This window comes from Mustela lutreola, chromosome 12 (assembly GCF_030435805.1).
Source record: "Mustela lutreola isolate mMusLut2 chromosome 12, mMusLut2.pri, whole genome shotgun sequence".
Lineage (NCBI taxonomy): Eukaryota > Metazoa > Chordata > Mammalia > Carnivora > Mustelidae > Mustela > Mustela lutreola.
In genome coordinates, this window is record NC_081301.1 from 25521126 (window position 1) to 25537895 (window position 16770).

Consider the following 16770-nt stretch of genomic DNA (forward strand, 5'->3'; position numbering starts at 1 on the left):
ATGGTGGATGGATTCCTAGCAGATGGCAAAGGAAGGTGTCTTCAGTTTGGGCTGCTATAAGAAAGTACCATAGACTGGATAGCTTACAGAAAACGGAAATCTATTTCTCACAGTTCTGGACTAAGTCTAAGGTGGGTGCTGGTATTGTCAGGTTCTGATGAAGGCCCTCTTCCAAGCTGAAGACTCCCCATTGTGGTGTCCTCACATGGAAGAAAGAGAGCTAGAAAGTTCTCTGGGGTCCCTTTTTGAAGGGCACTAATTCCATTCACCCTTATGACTTAATTATCTCCCAAAGTCCCCTCTTCCTAATACCATCCCATTAGGGGTTAAGATTTCAACATTTGAATTTTGGAGGGGACACAAACATTCAGTCCATTACAGAGGAGAATTCAGAGTGGGAACAGGTAAGATGTATCAGCTGTGGCAGAGGGTAAAAAATGGTTTTGCACAATCTAGTGGGAGGCTTCCTACCTAGCGACTTGATTCAACACATTTATAGCTGTAAGTAGGTTGGCTCTGGGTAAAGAAGAGAAGGGAGAACATCTCAAGTACTATCCCAAGATCCTCCTGGGAGATTCCAGTTCATGCCTATTTTGTTCCTATGAAATTATTAATAGCATCCCCTTTATTCTCAAAGGTGTCATGGTGAGAATGATTAAGTTAGTTATATGTTCATCCTAGACAGGAGGCAGCCCCTTTCACAGAGGTTTCCTTTTACCCATTGTAAACCAACTCATTTAATTAGTGCGCAGTTCTAATGTTGCTTGAGGTAAAGTCATATTCCTTATGAACACAGGTATAAAACATTGAAAATTTATATGCTGCACTGATTTTTTAAAAATCATGATTTTAACTGATAAAGAGGATATAAAGCATAAAAAACTATTAGAACTACACCAAAATAAAAGGCTTTTGCACAGCAAAGGAAACTATTGACAAAATGAAAAGGCAACCTAATGAATAGATGATATTACAAATGATATATCCAATAAGGAGTTAATATCTAAAATATATAAAGAACTTATACAGCTGAACACTAAAACCACCAATAATCTAATATTAAAATGCTCAGAGAACCCAAATAGGCATTTCTCCAAAGAGGACATATACAGAGCCAACAGGCAGATGAAAGGATGCTCAACATAATTAACCATTGGGCAATTATATTCAAATTGGCAATGAAGAAGTCAAACTCTTTCTCTTCACAGACGACACGATACTTTATATGGAAAGCCCAAAAGACTCCACCCCCAAACTACTAGAACTCATACAGCAATTCAGTAATGTGGCAGGATACAAAATCAATGTACAGAAATCAGTTGCTTTCTTTTACACCAACAATGAAAATATAGAAAGGGAAATTAGAGAATCAATTCCATTTACTCTAGTATCAAGAACCATAAGATAGCTGGGAATAAACCTAACCAAGGCGTAAAGGAGGTACTTGAGGAACTACAGAACACTCACAAAAGAAACTGAAGAAGACACAAAAAGATGGAAGACCATTCCATACTCATGGATTGGAAGAATAAACATTGTTAAAATGTCTATACTGCCTAGAGAGATATATACTTTCAATGCCATCCCAATCAAAATTCCACTGGCATTTTTCGAAGAGCTGGAAAAAACAATCCTAAAATTTGCGTGGAATGAGAAGAGACCCTGAATTTCTAAGGAAATGTTGAAAAAGAAAAACAAAACTGGGGGCATCATGTTGCCTAATTTCAAGCTTTACTACAAAGCTGTGATCACCAAGACAGCATGGTACTGGCACAAAAACAGACACATAGACCAGTGGAAGAGAGTAGAGAGCCCAGATATGGACCCTCAACTCTATGGTCAAATAATCTTTGACAAAGCAGGAAAAAATATACATTGGAAAAAAGACAGTCTCTTCAGTAAATCGTGCTGGGAAAACTGGACAGCTATGTGTAGAAGAATGAAACTCAACCATTCTCTTACACCTTACACAGAGATAAATACTAAATGGATAAAAGACCTAAATGTGAGGCAGAAATCTATCAAAATCCTAGAGGATAGCATAGGCAGTAACTTCTACATCGGCCACAGCAACTTCTTTCACAATAGGTCTCCAAAGGAAAAGAAAACAAAAGCAAAAATGAACTTTTGGGACTTCATTAAGATCAAAAGCTTCTGCACAGCAAAGGAAACAGTCAAAAAAAGAAGGAGGTAACCCACAGAATGGGAGAAGATATTCACAAATGACAGTACAAAGGGCTGATATCCAAGATCTATAAAGAAGTCCTCAAACTCAACACATTCAAAACAGATAATCATGTCAAAAAATGGGCAGAAGACATGAACAGACACTTCTCCAATGAAGACATACAAATGGCTGACAGACACATGAAAAAATGTTCATCATCACTAGCCACCAGGAAGATTCAAATCAAAACCACATTGAGGTATCACCCTACACCAGTTAGAATGGCCAAAATTAACAAGACAGTAAACAACAAGTGCTGGAGAGGATGTGGAAAAAGGGGGACCCTCTTACACTGTTGGTGGGAATGCAAGTTGGTGCAGCCACTTTGGAAAACAGTGTGGGGTTTCCTCAAAAAATTAAAAATAGAGCTTCCCTATGACCCTGCAATTGCACTACTGGCTATTTACCCCAAAGATACAGATGTAGTGAAGAGAAGGGCCATCTGTACCCCAATGTTCTTAGCAGCAATGGCCACAGTCACCAAACTGTAGAAAGAACCAAGAAGCCTTTCAACAGATGAATGGATAAGGAAGATGTGATCCATATACACTGTGGAGTAGTATGCCTCCATTAGAAAGGATGAATACCCAACTTTTATGTCAACATGGACGAAACTGGAGGAGATTATGCTGAGTGAAACAACTCAAGCAGAGAGAGTCAATTATCATATGGCTTCACTTACTTTTGGAGCATAAGGAATAACATGGAGGACATTGGGAGATGGAGAGGAGAAGTGAGATGGGGGAAACAAGAGGGGAAGTCAAACCACGAGAGACTGTGAACTCTGAGAAACAAACTGAGGGTTTTAGAGGGGAAGGGGTGGGGGGCTGGGTGAGTCTGGTGGTGGGTATTATGGAAGGCACGTATTGCATGGAGCACTGGGTGTTGTGCATTTCTGTGAAAAGAAATAAAATAAAATAAAATGGAAAAAAAAATCAGGCTATTGTAAGTAAAAATCACAATGAGATACCACCTCACACCCGTCAGAATGGCTAGAATAAAAAAGACAAGAAATAACAAGTATCGGTGAGGATGTATAATAAAAGGAACCCTCATGCATTGCTGGTGGGAATGCAAATTGATGTAGCCACTGTGGAAAACAGTGTACCTATTCCTCAAAAAATTACAAGTAGAAATACTTTTATGGCCCAGTAAGTCCACTGCCAGGTATTTACCCGAAGAAAACAAAAACAAGAATTAAAAAAGATACAGACATCACTATGTTTACTGCAGCATTATTTACAATAGGCACAATATGGAAGGAACTCAAATATTCAGAAGATATGTGTGTGTGTGTGTGTATGTATGTGTGTGTGTATATATATATATATATATGAATATGACTTAGTCATAAAAAAGAATGAGATCCTACCATTTGTGACAACATGGATGGACCTATAGAGCATTATGCTAAGTGAAATAAGCCAGACAAAGACAAATACTATACAATTTCACTCATATGTGGAATCTAAGAAATAAAACGAATAAGTAAACAAACAAAGAGAAAGCAAAATCAGATCTATAAATACTGAGAACTGATAGGTTGCCAGAAGGAAGGGGAGTGGAAAGATAGGCAAAATGGGTGAAGGGAAGTGAGGGGGTACAGGCTCCCAGTCATGGAATAAATAAGTCATGGCGATGAAAAGTACAGCATAGGAATATATCCAGTGCTATTGTCATAATGGTGACAGATGGTAGCCACACTTGTGGTTAGCATACATAACATATAGAGTTGTCAAATTCCTATGTTGTACACCTGAAACTAATATAACATTGTGTATCAACTATCTTCAATAAAAATATGACAATATCTAGGGGCCTGTGCATATATATATCACATTAATAAAAAGTACACATGTTGAGAAAGAAATAGGAAGCTGATGGTCTGAATTGTGTGCTGGAGTGTGTATGCCTATGTACAAGCACACACACACACACACACACACAAACACACACAAACAAACAATAATTTTCAATAGAAGTGCACAAGAGGGTAGAAGGAATAGAAGGAATCAGTGGTTGTAGCCAAAGTGAATGGCATCCAAAGACCAAGATAACCCACAGTTCTCAATGATCCTGCATAGCCCAGGCTCAATGTTTGATTTATATTCCATTGTACCTTCAGCTAATTAAAGTTCTCATGATAATTTGGATAGAAGAGAGTTTATTCTGCATTTCAGATACTTCTTGGCTTTCTAGAAAAGGATAATTCATCATTCATAATATCCCATGAACCCTTCCTTGGGTGAATCACATAAAAATCAAACTGACAGGTGTGATTATGAGATTTGTATGGTATTTTGCTTTCTACATACCCTATGCCTCCTAATTCTCAGCAATTCTACCAGGATATATTTTATACATGAGTGAACTCCATTATCAGAGGGAATTAGTAGCTTAGAAAAAGTACATAGCTAGTAAGTGGGGACAGGACTGATCCCAGAGCCCACTCTGTGGGCTCTCAGCCTTATCTCCCTTAGCTACAAGATACAGAAGGCAGGAATTAGTGGACACAAGGACATATAACGCCCCGGCATTGGGTGTGGATCTCCCATGTTCACTGAGTGTATCACTGATGTATAGATTCTTCACTGGTCTCCCTGAACCCACTTATCTCTTTCCAATAAGTCAACACCTTAGCCACTATTTTTTTTTTTTGACTGTGTCTCCTCCTTCCATTCCTCCTCTTTCTAGTTAAAAAGAGTTGGACATATTCACACTGTGGTTGGTACAAAGTCGGAGAGCTTTGATGCAGCCTCATAAGACCTGGCATGGGTGGGACCCAGACCACCCCTGTATGACTCCCTGGACAACTTCCAGCATGATCTCAGCACTCCAGGCCTCTACTCCCTTTGGGTTCCCTTGACAGCTCATGCTGTCACCTGCCTCAGAACTTCTACAGTCAAATCCCCTCTACCTGGAAGAGTCTTACCTCAGAGCTCAACCTGAACATTCCTCCTTCAGGAAGATTCCACGAGCCACTCAGAGAAGTCCAGGTCTCAACTAACCTAATAAATTTGCTTCACAACACTACCATTGTAATTTTACCTTTTTTTTTTTTTTTGGTATAATTATCTGATTGATATCTTTGTTCGACTGGAAGCTCCATGAGAACAAGGGATTGCTTTATTTTCCACTTTGCTTTTTCCCCAGCAGCTAGTAGGTATTCCACAAATAACTGTTGAACAAAATTTCTTTGCTATCTAATGACCACATGTGACTATTTAAACTTAATTAAAATTAAAGAAAACTAGGGGCACCTGGGTGGCTCAGTGGGTTAAAGCCTCTGCCTTCAGCTCAAGTCATGATCCCAGGGTCCTGGGATCGAGCTCTGCATTGGGCTCTCCACTCAGCAGGGAGCCTGCTTACCCCTCTGTCTCTGCCTGCCTCACTGCATACTTGTGATCTCTGTCTGTCAAATAAATAAAAATCTTTTTTAAAAAATTAAATAAAACTAGAAATCCAGTCTCTCAGCCATACTAGGGGCATTTCATGTACTGGATAGCCACACGTGGCCATTCCTGTATGGGGACAATGTCGTTACAGAACACTTTCACAATCATAGAAACTTCCCATGGACAATGTGTCCTCAGATGTTTACAGAACCAAGAAATACAATATACTTGCTTCTTGTTCATGTTCAACATGGGCAATGGTTAGATTTTTCTTAAAAAAAAAAAAAAAAATCTCAAGGGATGCTGTCCAGTGTGGCCTGAGGACCCCTGGGAAGTCTGTTCTGTGAATAAAAGAAATGTGAAGATAAAACCAGCAGAGAATTCTAGATGGGGTTTTCACTGGCTCATTTTCACTCAACAGATAATTAAACCATGCCTACTATGTATTATACTGACTACACTTAAAGGAACAATCTTCCTGAAATTTTCAGTTTTTCCTTTTAGAGAGGCAATAAAGCTGGATGATGGAGAATACTGACTTTGAAATCAGGACGACGTGTGTTCAAATATCGAATCTGGTGCTCACTAGAGTGTGTGTGTTGCTCTGCACAAGTCATAGAACTTCTCTAAGCTTTAAATTCTTCCTATGACAGAAGTGGTACCTACCTGATTGGGTGGTTGCGAGGATTTAGTGAGATAAACTGACTCATTCTTAAAGGGTCTATCCACCCAGAAGATCTAACAATTATAAATATTTATACCCCCAATTTGGGAGCAGCCAACTACATAAGACAACTGTTAATCAAAATAAAGAGTCATATTGATATGAATGCATTAATTGTAGGAGATCTTAACATGCCACTCTCAGTAATAGACATATCATCCAAGCAGAAAATCAATAAAGAAACAAGAGCATTGAATGACACGTTGGACCAGATGTACCTCAAAGATATATACAGAACATTCCACCCTAAAACAACAGAATACACATTCTTCTCAAGTGCACATGGAACCTTCTCCAGAATAGACCACATTCTGGGTCACAAATCAGGGCTCAACCGATACCAAAAGATTGAGATTAATCCCTGCATATTCTCAGATCACAATGCTTTGAAACTGGAGCTCAACCACAAGAAAAAGTTCAGAAGGAATTCAAACACCTGGAAGCTAAAGACCACTTTGCTTAAGAATGCTTGGATCAACCACTAAATCAAGGAAGAACTAAAACAATTCATGGAAACCAATGAGAATGAAGACACTTCGGTCCAAAATCTATGGGATACAGCAAAGGCCACCCTAAAGGGGAAATACATGGCCATCCAAGCCTCCTTCAAAAAAATTGAAAAATCCAGAATATACCAGCTGTCTTTACACCTTAAAGAACTGGAGAATCAACAACAAATTAAGCCAACCCCACACACAAGAAGGGAAATAATCAATATTAGAACAGAGATCAATGAGATAGAAACTAGAGATACAGTAGAACACATCAATGAAACTAGAAGCTGGTTTTTTGAAAGAATCAATAAGATAGATAAACCATTGGACAAACTAATCCAAAAGAAAAGAGAGAAGACCCAAATTAATAAAATTATGAATGAAAAGGGAGAGATTACAACTAAAATCAAGGAAATAGAAACAATAATGATTATTAACAGTTATATGCCAATAAGGTAAGCAACCTAGATAAAATGGATGCATTCCTGGAAAACTATAAACTTCCAAAACTGAATCAGGAAGAAATTGACCACCTGAATAGATCAATACCTAGTAATGAGATTGAATCAGTGATCAAAAACCTCCCCAAAAATAAGAAACCAGGACCTGATGGATTCCCTGGGGAATTCTACCAAACTTTCAAAGAAGAAATAATACCTATTCTCCGGAAGCTGTTTCAAAAAGCTGAAGCAGAAGGAAAACTTCCAGACTCTTTTTATGAAGCCAGCATTACCCTGATCCCCAAACCAGGCAAAGACCCCACCAAAAAGGAGAATTTCAGACCAATATCCCTGATGAATATGGATGCTAAGATTCTCAACAAGTTCCTAGCTAATAGGATCCAACAGTACATTAAAAAGATTATCCACCATGACCAGGTGGGATTTATCCCTGGCTTGCAAAGGTGGTTCAACATTTGCAAATCAATCAGTGTGATAGAACAAATCCATAAGAGAAGAGAGAAGAACCACATGGCCCTCTCAATTGATGCGGAGAAAGCATTTGACAAAATCCAGCATCCGTTCCTGATTAAAACGCTTCAAAGTATAGGGATAGAGGGAACATTCCTCAACTTCATAAAATCTATCTATGAAAAACCCACAGTGAATATCATCCTCAATGGGAAAAAGCTGACAGCCTTCCCTTTGAGATCAGGAACACAAGGATGCCCACTCTCAAAACTCTTGTTCAACACAGTATTAGAAGTCCTAGCAACAGCAATCAGACAACCAAGAGAAATAAAAAGTATTCAAATTGACAATGAAGAAGACATATTGTGATGTGTCTTTTGTTAATTTTGTTATAATTAATTAATTTTGTTATAATTCTCTCTTTTTTTGTTTTATTCTTGTTTGGGATTGGTTTTAGTACCCTACATTTTATTTGTCTTTCTTCTCTAAATTCTGATAAAATATACCAATATTTTCTCATCCAAAATAAATCAAGTGCCTGCTTTCTATATTCCTATTAAGTTCCAGTTTGTAACATATGAAGATGGACTTGCTCAAGACTCTGAGTGTATTTTTTGCCATTAATGCTCTTGTCTTGATTATCCCACCGCACAGTGAAAAGAGAGCTATTGAGAGTTTCCAGAGGATGAGGAAGGTTTGCTTGGCTCTTGCCTATAATCAATGGAGATGTAATTGCTTACCCAAGTCAGGACCCTGGAGAACCCAGGATAGCACAAGGAGTCATTTTTTCAGGAAGACTCTGAGGCCTTCTGGGCAAGATGGTGAGCTGCGTCTAGGGCTGCTCTTCTGACTCTAGTACATTGAAATTGAGATTCTCCTTCAACATTGGAAGTTTTAGGGAGCACCATGTAGGAGTCTCTGTGTTAGGAACTGTAGATGTCATAGTGAGGAAGACATGAGTCCTGCCTTTAAGGAGGCCACAGTCTACTCAGGAAGGAGACTAACTATAGGAGACTCCCTTGAGAATATTCCACCAGTTTAGTCCTGGATAAAGAGGGGGAAATGGGTGCAGGAAAGGAGGGCAATTTCAAAGCCAGGGGGCCATGCACACGTGCATGGAGGAAAAGGATGGAGAGGGAGGGGTAGAGAGCCAGAGGCTCCAAGTGCATAAGGGAGGAAAGATGAGGCTACTTAGGAAGGACAGGACCAGATATGGAGGCTTTTTAGCCAAATGAAGATACTTGGCCACTGAAGGATTTTAGCAGCGACATAGTCAAACAGCATTTTAGAAAGATTGCTCTTCTTAACTTGCACAGAATCAACCAGACTTGGACAAGAATGGAGGCAGGGAGAACTGATGGGAGGTTGATAGAGTGATCCAGGTGAAGACATGATACTGGCTTGAGCTAAGGTGAAAACAGGAAAAGAACACAGAATAGAGAAAGGTTAACAGGCAGAATGGGTAAGGTTTTTTTTGCTTGTTTTTGTTTTTAAGATTTCATTTATTTATTTGACAGAAGAGACACAGTGAGAGAGGGAACACAAACAGGGGGAGTAGGAGAGGGAGAAGCAGGCTTCCCGTTGAGCAGGGAGCCTGATGTGGAGCTTGATTCCAGGACCCTGGGATCATGACCTGAGCTGAAGGCAGACACTTAATGACTGAGCCACCCAGGCACCCCCCGAATGGGTAAGTTTTATGAACCAGCTGTATGAGGTTAGTGAGGGAGCTGGAAGGATACTTCTGCTCAGTTTTCTGGTGTGGGCAAAATGTGCTGATGGCATTCCACCAGTTAGAAGTTAAAGAAAGGGAGGAGGGGAGAGGATGAGTTAAGCTCTAGACTTGTGGTCTCTGTAAGGCAAGTAAGTGGAGAGGCACGGTCAGTAGATAGTAATGAACATTTGGAGAACAGAAGAGGGGGCAGGGCTGCCGTTAGCATAGGTGGTGGCTCAAACCATGGGAATGTTGGAATGAATTCATTTGTTGAAATAAAGTTTGAAATAACTGAATGAGCTAGCAGTGGGAGAGAGAACCGGGCATGGGATGGGCCTTGTTTCCTTTCTCAGTAACCATGTATATCACTTAGTGAGGACTAATGGTCTCATTGTAGCAAGCTGAAGACAGAAATGTGCTTTGGGAAGCCCTAGACATTACGCAATTGCGGTCTGCAGATTTTTAAAAATGCCATATTTTGCTATCTTTGCAGCAGAGTTGAGTTGAGCAAGCTGAGTCTCTGATCATATAATCAATCCGATGGTCAAACCATCAAAACTAGTTAAAAGAAAAAGGTTGGTTTCCTGTCTTGGCAATGACGTGGACATCAAACATGGCTCCAAAAAGTGAAAGCAACTTTCTCAGCAGTACGGACCTACTCCCTGTTCTTCTCAGTTGAGGACACCCTCCTAATACATTCACTGTCTTTTGAATAGTTCCTGGCAAGATGCCAGGAAGAAGTACAAAGTTTAGGGTAAAATAGGATCCATTTCTCAGTCTTTTATCTGAGAAGCGAGAGACTTGCATATATACTTCTACATATCCCTGCTTACCTACAGAGTACTAATCTTTATCCTGCTCCCACCTCCCGAATGGCAGGCTGGGGTCAGAATGGAGAGAGGATTAGCAGGAAAATTCTCTCTCATCAACAATATTCCAACACTACCACAGAGCCTATTGCATATTCTACCTTTGCTGCAAGCTGAGCCACTCTTCACATGAATAGGACTTAAGTGCATGCCCGGAGTCTAAATTATGCAAGGGAGACCATCACTGCATCTCAGAGAGGAAAGTTCAGCCTTAACTGATGCAGCCGGAAGTCACACTTGGAGTTCCAACTGTTCCGGCTTTCAGCCCCCCAAAAGCTTGCAGTGTTTACAGGAAGTTTTCTCCCAGAGCAAAATATGCTTGTATTATTATTATTATTATTATCATCATTATTATTATTTGACTTATTAGAATGTTCTTCGGCAACTCAAAGGTGCATGAAAAGCAAGAGGAAAAAAGTAAGGGGCCTTCAGTGGGTTTTCCTTGCTGTTTTCTGATACTATGAATTGAATGTATATTCAGGTGTGTGTACAAATCAGAGTGGCAAGTATAGTCTGAGCTCTCGTTTTTCCACAGCAGTAAGGAGCTCAGAGAAACAAACAAGATTGTGTAACTGCTGGAAATTCAGAGGCTGCTGGGCAGGTGCTCAGAGCTCTACTTGCATGAGATTCTGGGGATTCTCACTGGAGGAATCAGTAACTCAGAACTTGAGCTGATGGCCGATTCCCAGGTTGAGTCTTGTCTAAACCAGAGGGAATAAAAATCACATCTCAGCAACAAAGGAAGTGGGGAAGGAACTGTCCTTAAAAGCCTTAAAAGAAGGAAGACATGGTGCATATCTTGGTCCAGAAGGACTAACAATGATAAAAAATTATTAAATGTCTCTTTATATAATAGTCCATGGGCCAGGACTATCCAGCCTGTGGTATAGTTAGTCTTATTCTCCCTATTTAACAAATGAGGAGGGAAAGCACGTCCCTTGCTCAAGTTCATCCAACTAATCAGTGGAAAAGGAAGGACCTAAACCCAGGTCTATCTGATTTCAGGGCCTGTATTCCTACCTTCATATTATACTAGACAAGAAAGGAGTGATGCAGATTGGAGCATGACTCAATGCTTTAAAAGTGGCCTCGATGCCAGGCTTGGTGAGAGAGTTCTAGGTGCCACTCCTCAGGTAGCCTGTGAGGACTAAATCTAGGATAGCAGAACTAGGCTCTAGTCTATGAGTGCTAGTGGGGGAACTCAGCACCGAGACTACAGTGTAGGCTGAGAGTTGGGAGAGCAACACCCGGAAAGGGGGACATTTCAGCCGCCCAGACATGCATCCCTGTTCTTGTGTTTTAGCGTGGTGATTATGAAGGAGAACGGGGCAGCAGCTAGAAATCTGCCAATACAGGTGATACCGAGTGATGCAGCAGGAGTTGCAAGAATGAGGCTGGGCTCCACATTCAGCGTGACTCTGAAAAAGTCACCGTAAGTGAGCCAGCAGCTGAGTCATGACAGCTCCTGAATCATAGCGGGAACCCCAAAATTAGAGTTAATGACTTCCGTGGGGGGTAGGGCACTTTGCTCCAGGAAACTCCTTCTCACTTAGATTGGCCCTGGTGCTCTTCAAACACCTCGTGGCCTTGTTGCAAGTCTGCCCATAACTTCACCTGGAGAGACTGTTCTTAGCCCTCAAATCTTACTTTTGATGCCATCTCATTAGGGAGGCACTGTCTAATCAAATTAGCAGCCTTTCCCCAATGCCCATGCTCTAATCACTCTCAGCCACACGATCCTGCTTTCTATTCCCACAGTACTTCAATTATCTTGTTCCGTTTATTTATTTACATATGTTTAGTATCTCTCCCTCTTTGTTGGAATGTAGGCCCTGCTATTTTGGAGACCTCATTTGTTTTGCTCAGTGCTGTGCCCTAGCATACAGAATGGTGCCTCATTTAGGAAATGTTCCATCAACACTTTTAAATGAATGAATGGATGAATGAATCAATGAATGGGATATGGCTGTGCTGCTGTGAATATTATGATCTTTCTGTGCTACCAAGCCCTCAAAGGCTGGAGGAAATACAGGCTTCCAGGTGGCTGAGACACAGAAAATCCACTCAGAAGATGATTGAGAAGAGGAAAAGAATAATCAGGTAGAGATCCTTCTGTGGGCCGACATTATTGCACATGCTAAATCAGGTAACCACTGCAGGTGAAAAAAAGCAGGCATTGGCTACATTGCTAGAAAGCGCAAAGAGCAGAGGTGTGCACTCAGGTCTCAGACCCCGGTGCTTTTTCCATGCAAATGGAAGGCTAGGGAGAGAGGTACAGTGCTAAGTGTTTCTGTTCTTGTCCTTCTTTTAGAAACTGAGCACAGAAAGATTTGGTAGTTTGCATAAAGTCACTTAGCTAAAAGTAGCAGGCTAGCTCCAAAGTCCAAGCTTCTAATCACTGGAATATGATGGCATGTTCCAGACAAGATGAAGAGTCTTCCAAAGAGGCAACAGTGAATCTAGGACCACCAAGATATGTGGGGATTGTGGGGAGGGTCTTCCAAGTCAAGGATATCTGCCCGAGCTAAAAATCTACTGTACTCTCTTTTCCTGCCTCCGGACATTCTTACCGATCTGCCTGAAATCCATTTATTCTTGGAAATGTTGCTGCTTCTGATTTCTGGGTAAATGACAAAGCAGAGACTGGAGTAAATAGTTTTCAGGCACACCATTGCTCCTCCTTGAGACATTTTGTCTTTGCTGTCTCTGAGACAGACTCACGGGGTTCTAAGTACTTGTCTGAAATGTGCATGACTAGGTGGTGCAGCCTAGAGGTTTTGCCCTACGGAAGATGGAGGTAATGCCCACCGAGTGGACACTGGTTACGCCCACCCATTTGCATTTTGTCTGTAACAATTAAATAGCCTTACAGCAGCCCCTGGTTGCGTCGGGCTCACACCCCATTGCCATGTAATCACATCTAATCCCATTGAGCTCTGCTCAAAATAGCCATAATTGGTGGTTTTATCCAAATCAATAAGGACAGCTTCTACATATTGATTATCATCCAGGGTATAAAATCATCATCGGTTACCTGGAAAAGAGAAGCAGGCTGCCAAGGGAAAAGGTCAGATATTCCATTTGAACAGGGGAGGGAAGGGGGAGGCGGAACCAGTGAATTTTAAGGTAATAGTATCAAATTACCTGAAAATGCACACAGTATATTCTTGTAATTTACAACAACAGAGAGCTCAGAAATAGGTCAATCATTTAAGTGAGTCTTCAGGTCTTCTCTCAGGGATACACTGAGCTAGCTTACATTAGCAGTCTTAAAGGGGCTGGAGCCAACCAAGACAGAAAGAGCCAAAGACTCTTTCCTTCTTGTATTTTACAATCTAACAGTTTCAGTCAACTCCATACTTCAGCCTGATTTCTTTTCTTTTCTTTTATTAAAAAATATTTTATTTATTTATTTGACAGACAGAGATCACAAGTAGGCAGAGAGGCAGGCAGAGAGGAAGAAAAGCAGGCTCCCCACTGAGCAGAGAGCCCAATGCAGGGCTCCATCCCAGGACCCCAGGATCATGACCCAAGCTGAAGGCAGAGGCTTCAACCCACTGAGCCACCCAGGCCTCCCCAGCCTGATTTCTTATATTCAATTAATGATCAACAGAGACTGTTGGCCACTGCCATCAGTAATTTGGAAAAAGTCACAAGGGTAAGGTGAATAGACTATCCATTCTGAGGACCCAGGAGACAGAGTAGAGACGTTCACCGCCATGTGGAAAATGAACTGTAAGGCATTTTCCACATGGCAATGGAATCAGGAGCCTGCCCAATTCTAAAGTTTATATGTCTAGCCACAGAAGTTAAAAAATGAGTTGGATCTTCTACTTACTTCAAGATGAAGCTCATTATTTTATCCTTCTTTCTAGCAAAGGTTAAAACAAAAATTGCATAAAATCATTCATGAAAAACATAAGAAGAAGATGACAATCTATTCATAATCTTGCTACTCCAACAATATTAAAGCTGGTCTTGGGAAATTCCCGAGTGAGGTTTCCCCTTCTGTTAAATGAAGATAGCAATGGTGACAACATTTACCACAACACATGGTTTTATGGGAAATTAAAAAAATATATAAAAATATATAGGAACAATATATATATTATATATAATGTATATGGAATTCAAAAGATAACTACAGAATTTGACTTAAAAATTTATTTATGGGAGTTCTCAAAGTTCTCATCCATATGACTATATCATTTTTACATAGCTATAATTATTGCAGAATGTCATTGAGATCTCTCCCCCCCATTTACCCACAAGAGGAAATGTAAGAGTTGTGTAAAGTTCTGTTGAATGGATATTTATTTAATTCATCTTCTATTGTGAGATATCATCTATGATTGATAATATTTCAATGCATGTCTCTGGCACACAAATTATTTTTCCTTTTGGATTATTTTCTCAGGATAATGTGAAGTGGGGTTTTGGGGTCAAAAGTATTATAATATCACAGGCCCTGGAAGTAGAAAGGCTTTAACCCAGCAGGGAAACCATACCAATGATCTAACTAGAGGAAGCATAGTCAAAGCCAAAGTTAGTTTTTAATGCAAGAGTGTGAAGTAGAAAAATCAGTAGTTTCTATTTTACAGATGAAAAAACTGAAAGTTTAGACAGGATATTTAAGAACAGACATATGGAACAGTTAAGAAATAGAGGAATGACCTTCACATACCATAGGCACTATTGTGGAAAAGTAGGCTTGTCAACAATATTCTTGCGTGTTCTGAGGTGGGTAGTTACACAGTAACGATGGAACAGGGATTGAGATGTGAGAGAGGAAGGAAGACTGGTTTGTAGCTTGATGGAACAAAATTTGTAACTGGCTGACTCTTTATGAAGATCAACTGTGACATGTCCACTAGTGATCCCCAGGTTTTTAATCTCTACAAGGGGAGGATCCCAGTGCTCTCATTTCGTGGGATGGTTGGATGGGATCTCTGCCAGGCAAAGATTTGACTTCCATTGTTTCTTTCATGGAGGCAGATTTTAGCCTTCATATGCTGCATTTTATTTAACATAATTATTGCAATTATAATTTTGAATGAGTTCCTAGGGGATATTTGATTTATGAATAATGACTATACTTTTAATATATTGGAATGGCAAGTAATATACAGAATGAAACTAACAGAAGAAATGAAGAGAATAAAATAGGGTCACCAAAGGTTAGTTGATCATAGGGCTTGATTGCATGACCCTGAGATCATGACCTGAGCTGAAATCAAGAGTTGGATGCTTAAACTTCTGAGCCACCCAGGTACCCCCTTCCTATAATTTCTAACCCAAGACCTTACATACTAATAGTTCCACAAATATACCATATTGCTTCACTTCTCTGGACAGGCCTGGAAAGCTCTTCCTCATTTTCTTCATTTGGATAATTTTTAGATTTCCTTTGGGACTCAGCTTATGTGTCATTTCCTCTGGCTCATCATGTCTCATTCATTTTTCCTCAAACTCTTCATTATCTTACCATGTGCCCAAAACTGTGTTAGGCAGAAGGAATAAAATGGCAAGTAAGATCAAGGACAGGTAGGGAGTTAGGTATGGAAACAACTAAATATTCATTTATTGAAAGAAGGACTATGAGGTATAGAAGAAAATGGTGACCAGGAAGGAGAAGAAAAATAAAATGTTAGTTTATAAACTCTATCTGTAGAAATTAGAGGGTTAGTGATAAGAATTACTAGCAAATGGGCTGAATTATATCCCTCTCCCCAAGTTCATATGCTGAGGCTCTAATATCCTGTGTTTCAGAATGCGATCATATTTGGAAATGGGGTCTTTGCAGAGATAATCAAGTTAAATTGAGGTCCTTAGGGCGGGCCCTAATCCAGTATAACTGGTATTTTCTAAGAAGATGAAGTTTGGACACTGAATAAACAGGGAGAGGACAACTTTCTACAAGCCGAGAAGAGAAGCCTGAAAGCAGAATGCTCCTTCATGGCTCTCAGGAGGAACTGACTCTGCTGGGCCCTTGCTGGCCTCAAACATCTAGTCTGTGGAATTTGTGACACAATACATTTCTGTTGCTGAAGCACCCAGTCTGTGGTATTTTATTAGAGGCCCTAGTAGACTAATATAGTCTGGTACTTGGTAATTTGCTGGGGCTTGAAGATGGCAAGAATGGGCAGAGTTACGAACAAGTTATGGGAACTGTTACATGATACACTGAGATTTCCTCTTCCAGTTAAACTTTGAAACTTTCTTTATAGGTGATGGGGAGCAAGGAACACAAGTAATTTAGAACAGAGTCTAGAAAGCCCATTCTGGTATGGCTAGAGGATGGGTCGAGGGTGAAGAAGATTGGGAATAATGGATGAAAAACCAGCTGTGGCAACAGTTATGAGGGGAACAGTGTGGAGATTCCTCAAAAAATTAAAAATAAAGCTACCCTTTGACCCAACAATTGCACTACTGGGTATTT